This window comes from Phyllostomus discolor, chromosome 11 (genome assembly GCF_004126475.2).
Source record: "Phyllostomus discolor isolate MPI-MPIP mPhyDis1 chromosome 11, mPhyDis1.pri.v3, whole genome shotgun sequence".
In the NCBI taxonomy this organism is placed as follows: Eukaryota; Metazoa; Chordata; class Mammalia; order Chiroptera; family Phyllostomidae; genus Phyllostomus; species Phyllostomus discolor.
Window position 1 is genome coordinate 16,017,856 of NC_040913.2, and position 11,604 is coordinate 16,029,459.

An 11,604-nucleotide genomic window follows, 5' to 3' on the forward strand; every position below is an offset into this window, starting at 1 on the left:
CTTGGACATTTTCCTGGGTCTGTCTATATAGAAGTGTTTCGTTTTTATCTGTGATCTCTATCTGTGGGATGATGTTATTCTTAACTTGCTTATGGACATCTTTGTCTTATGAAATAAAATAAAATCAAAGTTGACCAGAGAGATGGAAATATGTAGAAAACAACAAGAGAGTCAGATTATCGATGTGAATCCCTGAATCCAGTTGTGGAAATAAAGACCAACTAAATAAACAAAGACCAACCAAATGAGAACAGGCAAAGGCAATCTGTTCAGACTTAGTACACAAGGAAGCCAGCTGCCATCACTAGAGTTTTGGGAGAGACTCCAAGGCAAGCATAGGAGTGAGAGAGCTTTATAGTAGACAAGAAGGAAAGCTTCAAGTGCCTCCTGATTGGAGGTTGTTGGCATGGGGAAGCTGTAGACGCACTAAGTAGAAGTGAAGTGTCCTCTGCAATTAGTTCTCTGGTTGGTTTGAAATTGGAAGTGGGGAAAAATAGGGAAGCTGCCAGTGACTCATAAGTATGACCATTTGGAACTGGTTGTTATAGGAGTTATTATTTGGTTTCCTGGACCATCAGTACAGATAACAATCTGGTGTTCTGCAAGTCTGATTTATAGTAGGCCAGCTTCCCGGGCTGGTTGCTATTGATAATGGGATGGTTCCCTGGGAAGGTCGCTGCATGTTTGGGTCAGAATTCTATTTTTATATATGGCTTGGGGCTATTGTCCTTCTATATTCAGTCTTTCACAGTCACATATGAATCAGATTTGTTAATAATGTGAATCAACACATTCCCCTTAATGCTTAATCTAGCTTGAGGTATATGGAAGTCATAAGGAAGAATTCTGACAAATATGAAACCTTCAGATATTTTCCACCCATTTTTATAACATAAAGAGATAAATTATGAACATAATCTACAATACCCAGCATAATTGGCTTCTGGCTCTTTAGTGTATCCCTGCATCAATTTATCAGCAATTTATAAGTACGCAAACACCATCTTCACTTTCTACCAACTCCTTTAACGAATGGTGTGTTTTCACCCATCGGCATGTTGCTCCTCATGTTTCTTCTTCCTGAAGTGTTCTGCATGTAGCCCCTCCCCTGCCTCAATTCATCACTATTGTTTTAAAAATTAACGCTCACATGTTCTCCATCTCTCAATTAAAGCAACTGTTCTTCAGGGAAATTTTCACTGACCTCTAAGACAACGTCAGATACCTACTACACTGTTTTATAAACCTGAACTTCTCCATTAAATACCACACTACACTTGTAATCGATAAATTAACTGTTTAATTTATTCTTAAATATCTTTTCATTCTGCTATGGATGAGGGACCTAAACTTTTTGTTATCTGCTAACCCTTTCAATTTGCCCAAAGATGGTGGTCAACATATATTCATTATATGAATGAATGTAATATTCTTCTATGTATTTTTTAAAAATAAATAGATTATATGCCTCAAAATGTTTAACTATTTACTGGACAAAAATAATTATAGTTATAATTAAATATAAATTAAATGAACTAAGTTACATAACTTAGTAAAATAACAATGTAAAGCATTACATTAGAAATATGAAAGAGCATTGAACTCAGAATTGAAGCACTTTCTAACTCTGGCCTCTCTATAACATGCACATAGAATTACTCCCTAGTAAGTCATCCGCAGTCGTGCGTATTTGTATATGAGCATAACAAAGTCACATACTCTCTTCTTCACATGTGCATATTCAATATTTAATCAAACCTTTTAAGATTATCAAATAGATCTGGAATTTGTCTTGTGGTTCTTTTATATTACATTTCATGCTTTATTTTAGAAAACTTTCTTCAATTTACTCCTGGATATTTCTCTAAAATGTTACTAAAATGCAATAATTCAAAAAAATATATTACATTGTGAGAGGAAAATGAACACCAACAGAGAGAAAGATAGGAAGGAATGAAGGGAGGAAAGAAAGAGAGACCTATAATTTCCTAAAAAATTACTTGGAATTACAGTTTACATAGAGCTAGGAAATGATCTAATTTCGTGTCTGGAGGAGCATAATATACATTCTGGTTAAGCAATTTCTTGATGGCTATTTAGTTCTGAGATTTTATATGTATAGTGCTGTTTATAAACTATAATATTTATGATATAATATTTATAATTATAATAAATGAAAATATGTAGTTTTTTAAAAGAAACAACACTCTCCAAATGGAGCCTCCTGTGCTAATCCCCAAATCAGCAAACCAAGCCTTAATATGTAACCTAATTGCAGTTTCAGCCTCTCTTAGGCTTGTGACTGTTAACCAGTTAATCCGGAGTTAACTGGTCAGCACTAGTAATCTGCTTGGTAGATCCCTGCCTTCTGGGAAAGGAAAGGTGACTTCTCCTGAAACTATCCATTCTTGGCTAGGACCTTCCTTGTCTCATTCTCGTATGCCATGTAAGTCTTCCATTTGTACAGGTCCTCAGAGTGTCTGTCTGTCTGCTAGATCAGATGCTCCACATTCAAGAGTCAGTAAATAAAGCCAATTATATCTTTGAATTAATTCAAATTTTTTATTTAAAAATATGTATTCATAAACATAATAGTTTTCATTAATATAAATCTGGGAAAATTGATGCTAATGTGAGAAAGTTACAACTTGAACATTTATACTTTTAAAAAAATAAAATGGGGAAAATCTATTTATTTGAATTGGAACTCGCACTGGTCTCGACTTTTAAGAAGTGATGCCCTGTCCAGTGGCAAAACACCATTGTTGCTTCCTGGATATCCTAGTTGTTACCATTGGCCATAGTTAAAGTAGTCCATAAGCTAACTGAAATAAAGGCCAATTAAGAGCAACAATCATAATTGATATGAAGTTATAGACTTCTCTTGACAAATTCCATGTTCTGATGAGTTAAAAAAATAGTACTTGACATTTTGCTACATGAAAGTTAATTGCTCTCCAGTTCCAATTAGAATGACATATAATTTAAAATGAGTTGCTTAATGTGTTGTTCTAAAGGAAAAAAAAGACATATAACCTGAGGTGACCATGATTTAGTAATTTGTTGCCACAATTCACACAGAGCAATCAAACTAGAAATTTCCTGCCGGATGATGATTAGAGATGTCGTTGAGGGCCACGTATTCATTTCTCTGGGGGCCAAAGTTCGGGGACCACCATGTACGTGTTCTAATGTTGACTAATATTAGCTTTGGGGGAAATTTCCTAATTAAAAGCTGATGATAATAAGCCCTAACATTTAGCCATTGATAATAATAGTGATACAAGAGTAAAGATCAAGCAAAATAAAAGAAAATGTAAAATACAATTTTATTATATTTCAGATTGATTTAGTTTTCAATGATGCTTGCCTTAGCTTAGCTAATTACAACATACATTGAAAGATAATAACACAACATTAATCAATGAGGTCTATGAAACTAAAAAGAGATTAATGTAGGCTGAAGCAGCATGAAAATAGTTAGTCTTAAACTAGACATTAAAAGATTTAAGAAAAGGCAAAAACACTGCAAGTCTTTGTGAATGAAAAGGGCAAATGGAACAAAATAATACCAGGTTGACCTTGAGAAACAATTATAAAAATTAATTACCTGAAGAAAGCTTTAAGATTTTTTATAATCTTCACAAAAAGTGGTAACACTATTCAATTTTTCTTTTATTTTGAAACTATAGATTTACAGATTTATTTTTAATTCTTCTGTTCACATAAATAGTCCATAAGCAGTAGAAAATAAAACAGATGTTAAAGTAAAAGGGCAGGCCAAGATTCAGAGAGAACAGAGGACAGAGGGAGCCTCTGGAGGCTGGTGCAAAAACACAGAGCAGGAGGTGTTAGGAATCCGTCAAGATTCAGGCCCAGCTGCCCAGGACCTGGTGGTGCAGAGAAGACAGTGGGAAGAAAGGAGCCACCATCTTTCCAGCCTGATCCTTGAAACACAGTGTCCAGGCTCTTCTCACCCCAACGGTGGCAAAAGGGAGCTGACTTGGTTAAGATAAGATGCTGCGTGAAGTGTCCTGAGGAGCTTCCCCAGAGAAAGATGCAAGTCACCGTTGTATCTTAAAGCTTGTGGATAGGAGGATGGGATGAATGCCACCAGGTCAATCTACTTACTACCTGAGCCAATCCATGGAGCCAATCTCAGTGAGCTGAAGCAAGGGCAGCCACCCCATCAGCAGAGACTGTAGGAAGACTTAGATGATGGGCAGAATGAGCGAGAACAAGAGCTGTCCACAAGCAGGCACATTCCTTTAGTGAGAGGATGGAGACCACTGGGAGCTCAATTTTTCTTGTGACCTTGATATAGCATAATATATGGCTACAATATGCCGTTTTCCCACTAAAAATCTACATATTCTTCTATTTTTTAGGTCAAAATGATTTATATATTGAGAATCTTTATCAATATTTATCTCATATCCTGAGAAACCATGAATGTTTCATAGCTATCAAACATTATTATACTTTTATAATGTTTAAAATATTGGTGATGTTTAAAAGAATAAAGTAGCCCTGCTAAGATGTGGTCAAGGAGAAAACAGATATTTTGAAATGATACAAATTTTTATGCATAATTTAATACTCTAAAGCAAAAGAGATACAAAGAAAAGTAGCATAATAAAAAATACAGGTACAAAGCTAAAAAAATTGCTAAAAATCACACCCTAGTTACAGTGGTCTAAATGAATTAATAGCAGCTGCAAAAACAATCAGAGTTCCTCCAAACCAATCCAGTAATGCTTCGTACATTTAAAAGAAACCAAGAGGAATGACTGTTTTGCTGAGTCATAGTTTTATGAAACTTTTCTCCAGTAAAGGCTAGCTCAAAATAGTAGAGCAGTGGAACAGACGGTTCAAATTCTGGTGTATATGAGGTCAGGAAACAAATGCATTATTTGTTGCTTAAATGAAAGTTAAATGGACACACCAAAAATGTCCATAAGAAAGCTGCTTACAGAAAGTAACAGCTTGTCCCAGACTCAACCGTACTGTAGTTTATTTCCATTGCTGATAGGCCAATCCTTTGCCTTTTAATCCATCTTGAAGTCGAGGTGCTATACAAAAAGCCACCCAGGTCGTTAGTGTCACTCCCTTCTTTTCACAAAACAGTCTTGAGATACTGCATTATTGCTAGAATGAACTAGACACCATTAGACTATTGGCCATTTCTTGTTTACTTTCATGTGCCACATAAATTAAAAATATGAATTTCTACATGGAAATCTAATTAAAAGCATTCATCAAGGAAACCGAAGAGTGAAACCACTTTCATAAGATTTATCTCAAGATTGCAGCTTTTGATAGAAGTTCATGCTCTACATGCGGTTCTGGGAGTTTAAAAACATACGATTGATTTGTATGTACGGTATGGGAAATATAAAAACATGACTGAAAATCTAGACAGACAAAATGTTTCCCTTGAAAGTTATAGAAAAGTTTCTCTTTTCCTGTCTATGAAGATCTTTAAACTCCATTTTCTCTACCCGTGTATTTTTGCTTTCCTACATGTGGCTTCACAGTATGCTTGTTAGTGTAGAAAGATGTCTTTGATAAACCCTTTTAGGGGTGTGAAGGGAGAGTCCTTAATTAAGAACCAAATATAAACAGCCTGCCTGTCAATATTTGAGGTGCACTATTCAGAATAGCTCATAATTAGGTCCCTAGAGAACATGAAGCATTATGCCATTATCTGCCTAGAACATTATGCTCACCTAATTTTTTCTGTCCACTTTCAATATTTTTATTACTTTGCACAATGTAGAATTGAACTTTTAACATTATCACATCTGTCTAAACCTTTGCCTTTTTCTTTGCCCTCTTCCAAGTCTCCTCCTGTGAACAAATTTATAATCCTCTCCAATTATTAAATGAACAACTCTCATCTAGTTTGCTGGATTAAAAAGAAAGCTGATACGCCTCAGTGTAAAACACTTACTAGTTTTCCTAGCAAATTTTGGTCTCATTTAATATTGGTTAAACACACAATCCTTTGTTAAAGTAATGTGTAGACTAGGCCCAAAATGAACTGATTATGTTTTAAAGCAGTTTAGTGTTAGGAATTCAAAAGCTAAGCTATATAGGATGAAATCATCATTTAATCTGAATATATTGTTGCTAGTGGGTTTTTTTTTAATCATATGGGTGTCACTGCCAATCTAATGCTTGAAAATGTTATTGCTTCTGGGAACAACACTATAAATGACAACTGAGAACTCCAACTTCTGAAGCCATTACTGTAAGACAGTTTTGCTAGTTCAGCAGAGCTTTCAAAATATGCTCTTATTAGACCAGTGCTGCATTTGTTTAGATCAGAGGCTTGTGAATAGTGGCTGGGATGACCCTTCTGTGGCTAGCAGACTTCTGTGATAGACTATAAATCCAAAAGCCATCAAGGGTTGGTTTAAAACACACACGAATAATAGACCACTTAATGTGAGCACATCACCCATATCCATATTACTTAACACTATTTCCCAGTGTCTACTGTATTTACCATGAGGATGGTTTTTGTGAGATAGATAACAAATTGTCTTCAGAAAGCTTGTACTTAAATACAGGGTATACATTTGCTTGCTTCCCATTTTATGGTTAAGAAACCCATTGAGCTCCCATCTGTTTTAATCTTTTTGAACTCTGTATAATATTTCTTCCAGCTACTAATTTCCACTTCCAGCTAATAACTGTCCTCTCTTCTCTCTCTCTCTCTCTCTGTCTGTCTCTCCCCCCTTTCCCTATTTCTCTGTTATTTGGCTAACAAACCTCTAGACCTTCCTTTCTGTTTTCTTCTTCCAACCCAATTATTTAATTTCTGTGCATGACTGTGTCCTATGACCATTCTATTGCTATATCTTAAGTCAATATCATAATTCCCACATTGCTGATTTCATGTGAGAGCATATTTTCCTAATGTTTTCACTTCCTAATATGAATCATCATCCTTAGAATACTTCCTAAATTCTAGTTATATATTCCCAAATCTCATGTGATAACCTGTCTGATATTATTTAATAGGATCCTATTCTCTTGTCAAATGGGGGAAAACCTGAGGTCATCTTTATATTCCATTTCCCTTGGCCTCTGTGCAAAATATTAGGCACATTTTGCTAAGTTTATCTTTCTAACAGTGCCTACATTTTCTCTGCTGCATTCACTCTGGTATGTTTCTCCATTTGGTGGCCAGTATAGGTACTGAGATCTTCAAAGACTGATACGGAGAAAATAAATGCAGTGCGATGTTTGCTGGGTCTGTGAATTTTTTTTTGTGGGAGAGATTATACACACTATATTTAGATGTACATTTTGAATTTTAGATGTAAATTTACGTGAGATTTAACTTCCATAAAGAAGACTTTACCTTTGCATTGTTTAAGACTCTTAATTTGAAGAAATGCACTTGAAAAGGTGTGAATAGCCCATTCTTCTCCTGTGGTTACCCCATACACATATGCTATTAAATTCCAGTTCAACTCTTCCCCCTTTCTCTCTAAAGGAATTGATGAGTACTGCCATTCTGGTAAATTCTGATTATTGCTGCTCATTTATCAGTTTTAGAATGTGTTTGACAAAGAGTGCAGCCAAACTTCTTAGTTGTCACACTCCTTAGTTGTCATAAAACAAAGTAATGGTTTGACATGGACAACATTGATGCATACGTCAGCACCTTCTTTCCTTAATATTCTGACTCCTGTTTCTTCCACAGTCATAACATTACATGGCCAGCATTGTTATTCCTGAAGTACTTCTTTCTCCCAACTACTCTAGAATCAGTAATGTTTTCAACAAACTACATTCACTGCCACTTGCCAGCTGATAGTTTACTTCTTTATATTGTGGCTACTAGAATACTTAGAAGGACTTGCTACCACATCTCAAGCCAATATATAAAAGGTGATGGTTGTTAATTAATTATTTTTCATTGGATTTCCTTCTGTACAAATTAAAATATTTAACTCATACATAAATGAGCCTGTGTCAGTTTGGGAATAATTGACATACATATTCAATTTTTTAAAAGATTTTATTTATTTATTTCTTAGAGAAGGAAGGGAGGGAGAAAGAGAGAGAGAGAGAGAAACATCAATATTCAGTTGCTGGGGGTCATGGCCTGCAACCCAGGCATGTGCCCTGGCTGGGAATCGAACCTGCGACACTTTGGTTTGCAGCCCGCGCTCAATCCACTGAGCTACGCCAGCCAAGGCTCATATTCAATTTTTTTCATTTCATATATGTGTATATATATATATAGAGAGAGAGAGAGTTAGTTATCTAGTTATTCTGTCTCCTGACAATAAACTCAAAGAGTAGAAAACATGGCCACTTGTCCAAAGTTGAGCTTAAAAATGACCCTTATCTTAATTGATATCATCGTCTAGTGGGGAATAGTAATACTTACCAAATGCAAATTTAACAAGTTCCTATGTCAGAGAAGCTCATAGTACAATGAAACCTCTTTTAAGGAAAATTGACCAAGTCAAGGAAGACAGGAAAGACTTTCCTGAAAAGCTGAGGCCATGCAACCAATAGTGTAGATGTGTGTATTTTGCTCTAGATGAAGAAGAAAGGCAGCTCTCTTGAGAATGTGTTGCAGAGGGAAAGACTGAATGGATGCAGATAGATGAGATAGCAGGCTACGTGCTATGTCTAACTGCGAAATGACAATAGGGTGGCACTGAGGGAGGGTGGTTTTGGTGATGTTGAGGAATGGTTGAGTTTGAAGGTGATCTTGGAGTTCAGGTAGCAGGGACTGTGTGATTGGCCAGGGCACTGATGGAGAATTACTTCTCATTGCCCTTCACTCAAGTCTTTAGGAGTTAATAAATCATTGTATTTTCTCTTCTGACTAATTCTCCCCCCTTACTGTTCTCCATACCAATCAAGCCATTTAAAGGTTTATGTTCAACTGTGATTTTTGTTTCTTGGTATTTTCATTTCTCATTAAGCCTAGTGTGTCTGACTCTTGGCGATCACTCAGTGTTCACTTGAAATGAATTTAATGTTACTTTGATTTTCATCAGAATGTTGTTAAACATTACTACTGGCCAAAGAGCACAACTGGAAAGAAACAGGAGAATAATTACCCTTTCATCTTGAATTCTGTGGCTTATGGCACAAATATAGATGAGTGGAGGCTGTTATTATAAACATGTATTTTCATAACAACCTAAGTCCCTCGGACAGGATGTAGCCTAAGGACATTCAGCAAATTAACTGCAGTCATTAGAGGGTCTGACCATTTGAACCAATTAATTCTTGTGTTGTCACATCAAACCACAAGACAGAGAAAAGATTCTTGAGCTATTTAAAAAAATGCCTTCAAAATTCATTATATGTGGAATCTAAACAATCAAAATAAACAAACAGAAACAAGCTCATAGATACAAAGAATATTTTGATTGTTACCAGATGGGGGTTTGGGAGCAAAGGTGGAAAGGTGAAGGGATTAAGATGTGCAGAGTGCCAATTATAAAATATCACAGGGATGTAAAATGCAGCATAGGGAATATAGTCAATAATGTTGTAATAAGTATGTATGGTGTCAGATGTGTACTGGATTTATCAGGGTGATCATTTTGTTAAGTTGTATAAATGTCTAATCACAATGGTGTACACCTGAAACTAATATAATATTGTATGTTAACTTTAACTGAAAATAAAAAAAGGTTTTTAATCCTATTATTTTCTTTCTTTTCTAAAGGGATAATAGAAGATACTAATAGGTTTTGGTAGACTTCACAATCTTGTAAATACTTTAATTTTTCCCCAGTAATGCAACATCCTCAACTTAGTTGAATTTTTTTCTTTTTCTTTTCACAGTTTCTAACTTTAAGCACTCAGACATTCATGGAGAAAAGGAGCAGTGAGGAGGATGTGACGGATGGTGTTTCACACATGTTGGAGTCAGGCTGACCCAAGGATGATGTCCTGGACTTGCCGACTACGAACTGTTTAAAACTGAAAACACCATTTCAACACTTCAGTTTTCTCCTCTCCAAAATGCAGAGCACATCTGCCTTGACATATTATTAAGATTACAGGTAATTTATTATAATATAGTTAGCAAAATTGCAGCTAAAAGAAAGTGCTCAAGGTGTGCTTGGTTTTCGTCTATTTGTCTTCTTAAGGAGCTCCTCTAGTTTGGAAATCCCTCCTAGTTTTATTGCCATTTTAAAGCAACTTTAACCATATATGTATATGATGAAAGATCCCACTTTAGCAGCTGTCTTCATTTTAAGCACAACTAATTGCAAAAGATCATGAATAATATTGCTAGTCGGAAGGCAGTATATCCACGCTGCTGTGCGTATGCCCCAGTGCTGGAATGACGTTTATGCACCCTGTGCAGGGAAGACAGCTGTGGAGACGGCTGAAAGAATTCTCTTTAAGTTAGTGTTTCCATTTAAGGCAAGTTAATTATTCCCAAGGCTTAAGTAGGTTGAAAATTTACTTTTTAAATAAATTTTGAATACAGAAACAAATGTACCTAAGTTCTTTGACATTTTCTATTTTGAAAGATCATTCTATACATATTCACACTTTTTTATACTGAGAACATTTGATTGAATAAATGATCAGAATGAGTTTCAGAAATAAAAAGGAGACTGGTATCGTTAATAACGATAATTGGGATTCAATTCCAAAATGATTCTTGTTCAGTTAGAATACTGTAGTTTCTTTCTTGTTAAAAAAAAAAGAGGGAGAAATAGGACAAATCGAGTCACTTTGCTAAGCCACATCGCCAAACCAAAACTTAATAGCATTATTAAGTGTAGTGTCAGCATCTCCCAGGAGAGGAGTTTTCAACCAAATAGTTTGGAATTTCCTGATTAATACTAGATGACCTGGCCTAAAAAAAAATCCTTTCATTTCTTTTACTAATAACTCCCCCGCCACATCCTTTTCCCTTTAAAAACCTTTTAGTTTGTACAACCTCTCAAGAGGTTTTTTACGGGCTAGATCATGAATGGTTTCATAAAGCCAATTAGATCGTCAAATTTACCCTGTTACATTTTGTTCTTTAACTTTTTTTCCTCTTCAGTAAAAAGAATAACGTTTTATGTTGACAAGGTTAGGCATTCAGTAATTGTTATTTCTCACTGACTGATCCTATAAGCAACATTTTTTGTTGTTTTCAGTTCATTATTTCAGTGTATAAATCATCATTATCAATATATAATTTAGGTAATGTTAATGCACTCGTTATAATTGTAGAGTGTGAATTGTTCTGACAAATGCATTTGATAAAAACCACTTAACCATTGTGAAATGCTGACATAAAAAGTTGACATAATAAGTTAAAAAGCATAGCTATTCTTTATTATCTCAAAAAAATGCTTGCTGTCTCTCCTGTTGGCCTTGTTTGTTTAGGTTAACACTGTCATAACAATGAAGATACAAATATTCCCATCACAACAGAAAGTTCCTTTTGCAATTAATCTCTCATATCTTCTGTTTCAAACAACCACACATCTGTTCTCCATCCATGTAGAATAACTTTGATTATTCTAAAATGTCACATAAATGGAATAAAGCAGAATGTATGACTTTATATATGGATTCTTTGACCCAGTTTAATGCAACTAAGATTCA

The 11,604-nt window shown here is 35.2% G+C and overlaps 1 pseudogene; it reads left to right on the forward strand.

The window, feature by feature from the left end:
• Nucleotides 1–9,924, forward strand: part of LOC114508448 — a 62,132-nt pseudogene extending 52,208 nt beyond the window's left edge.
• The last annotated feature ends 1,680 nt before the right edge of the window (nucleotides 9,925–11,604 follow it).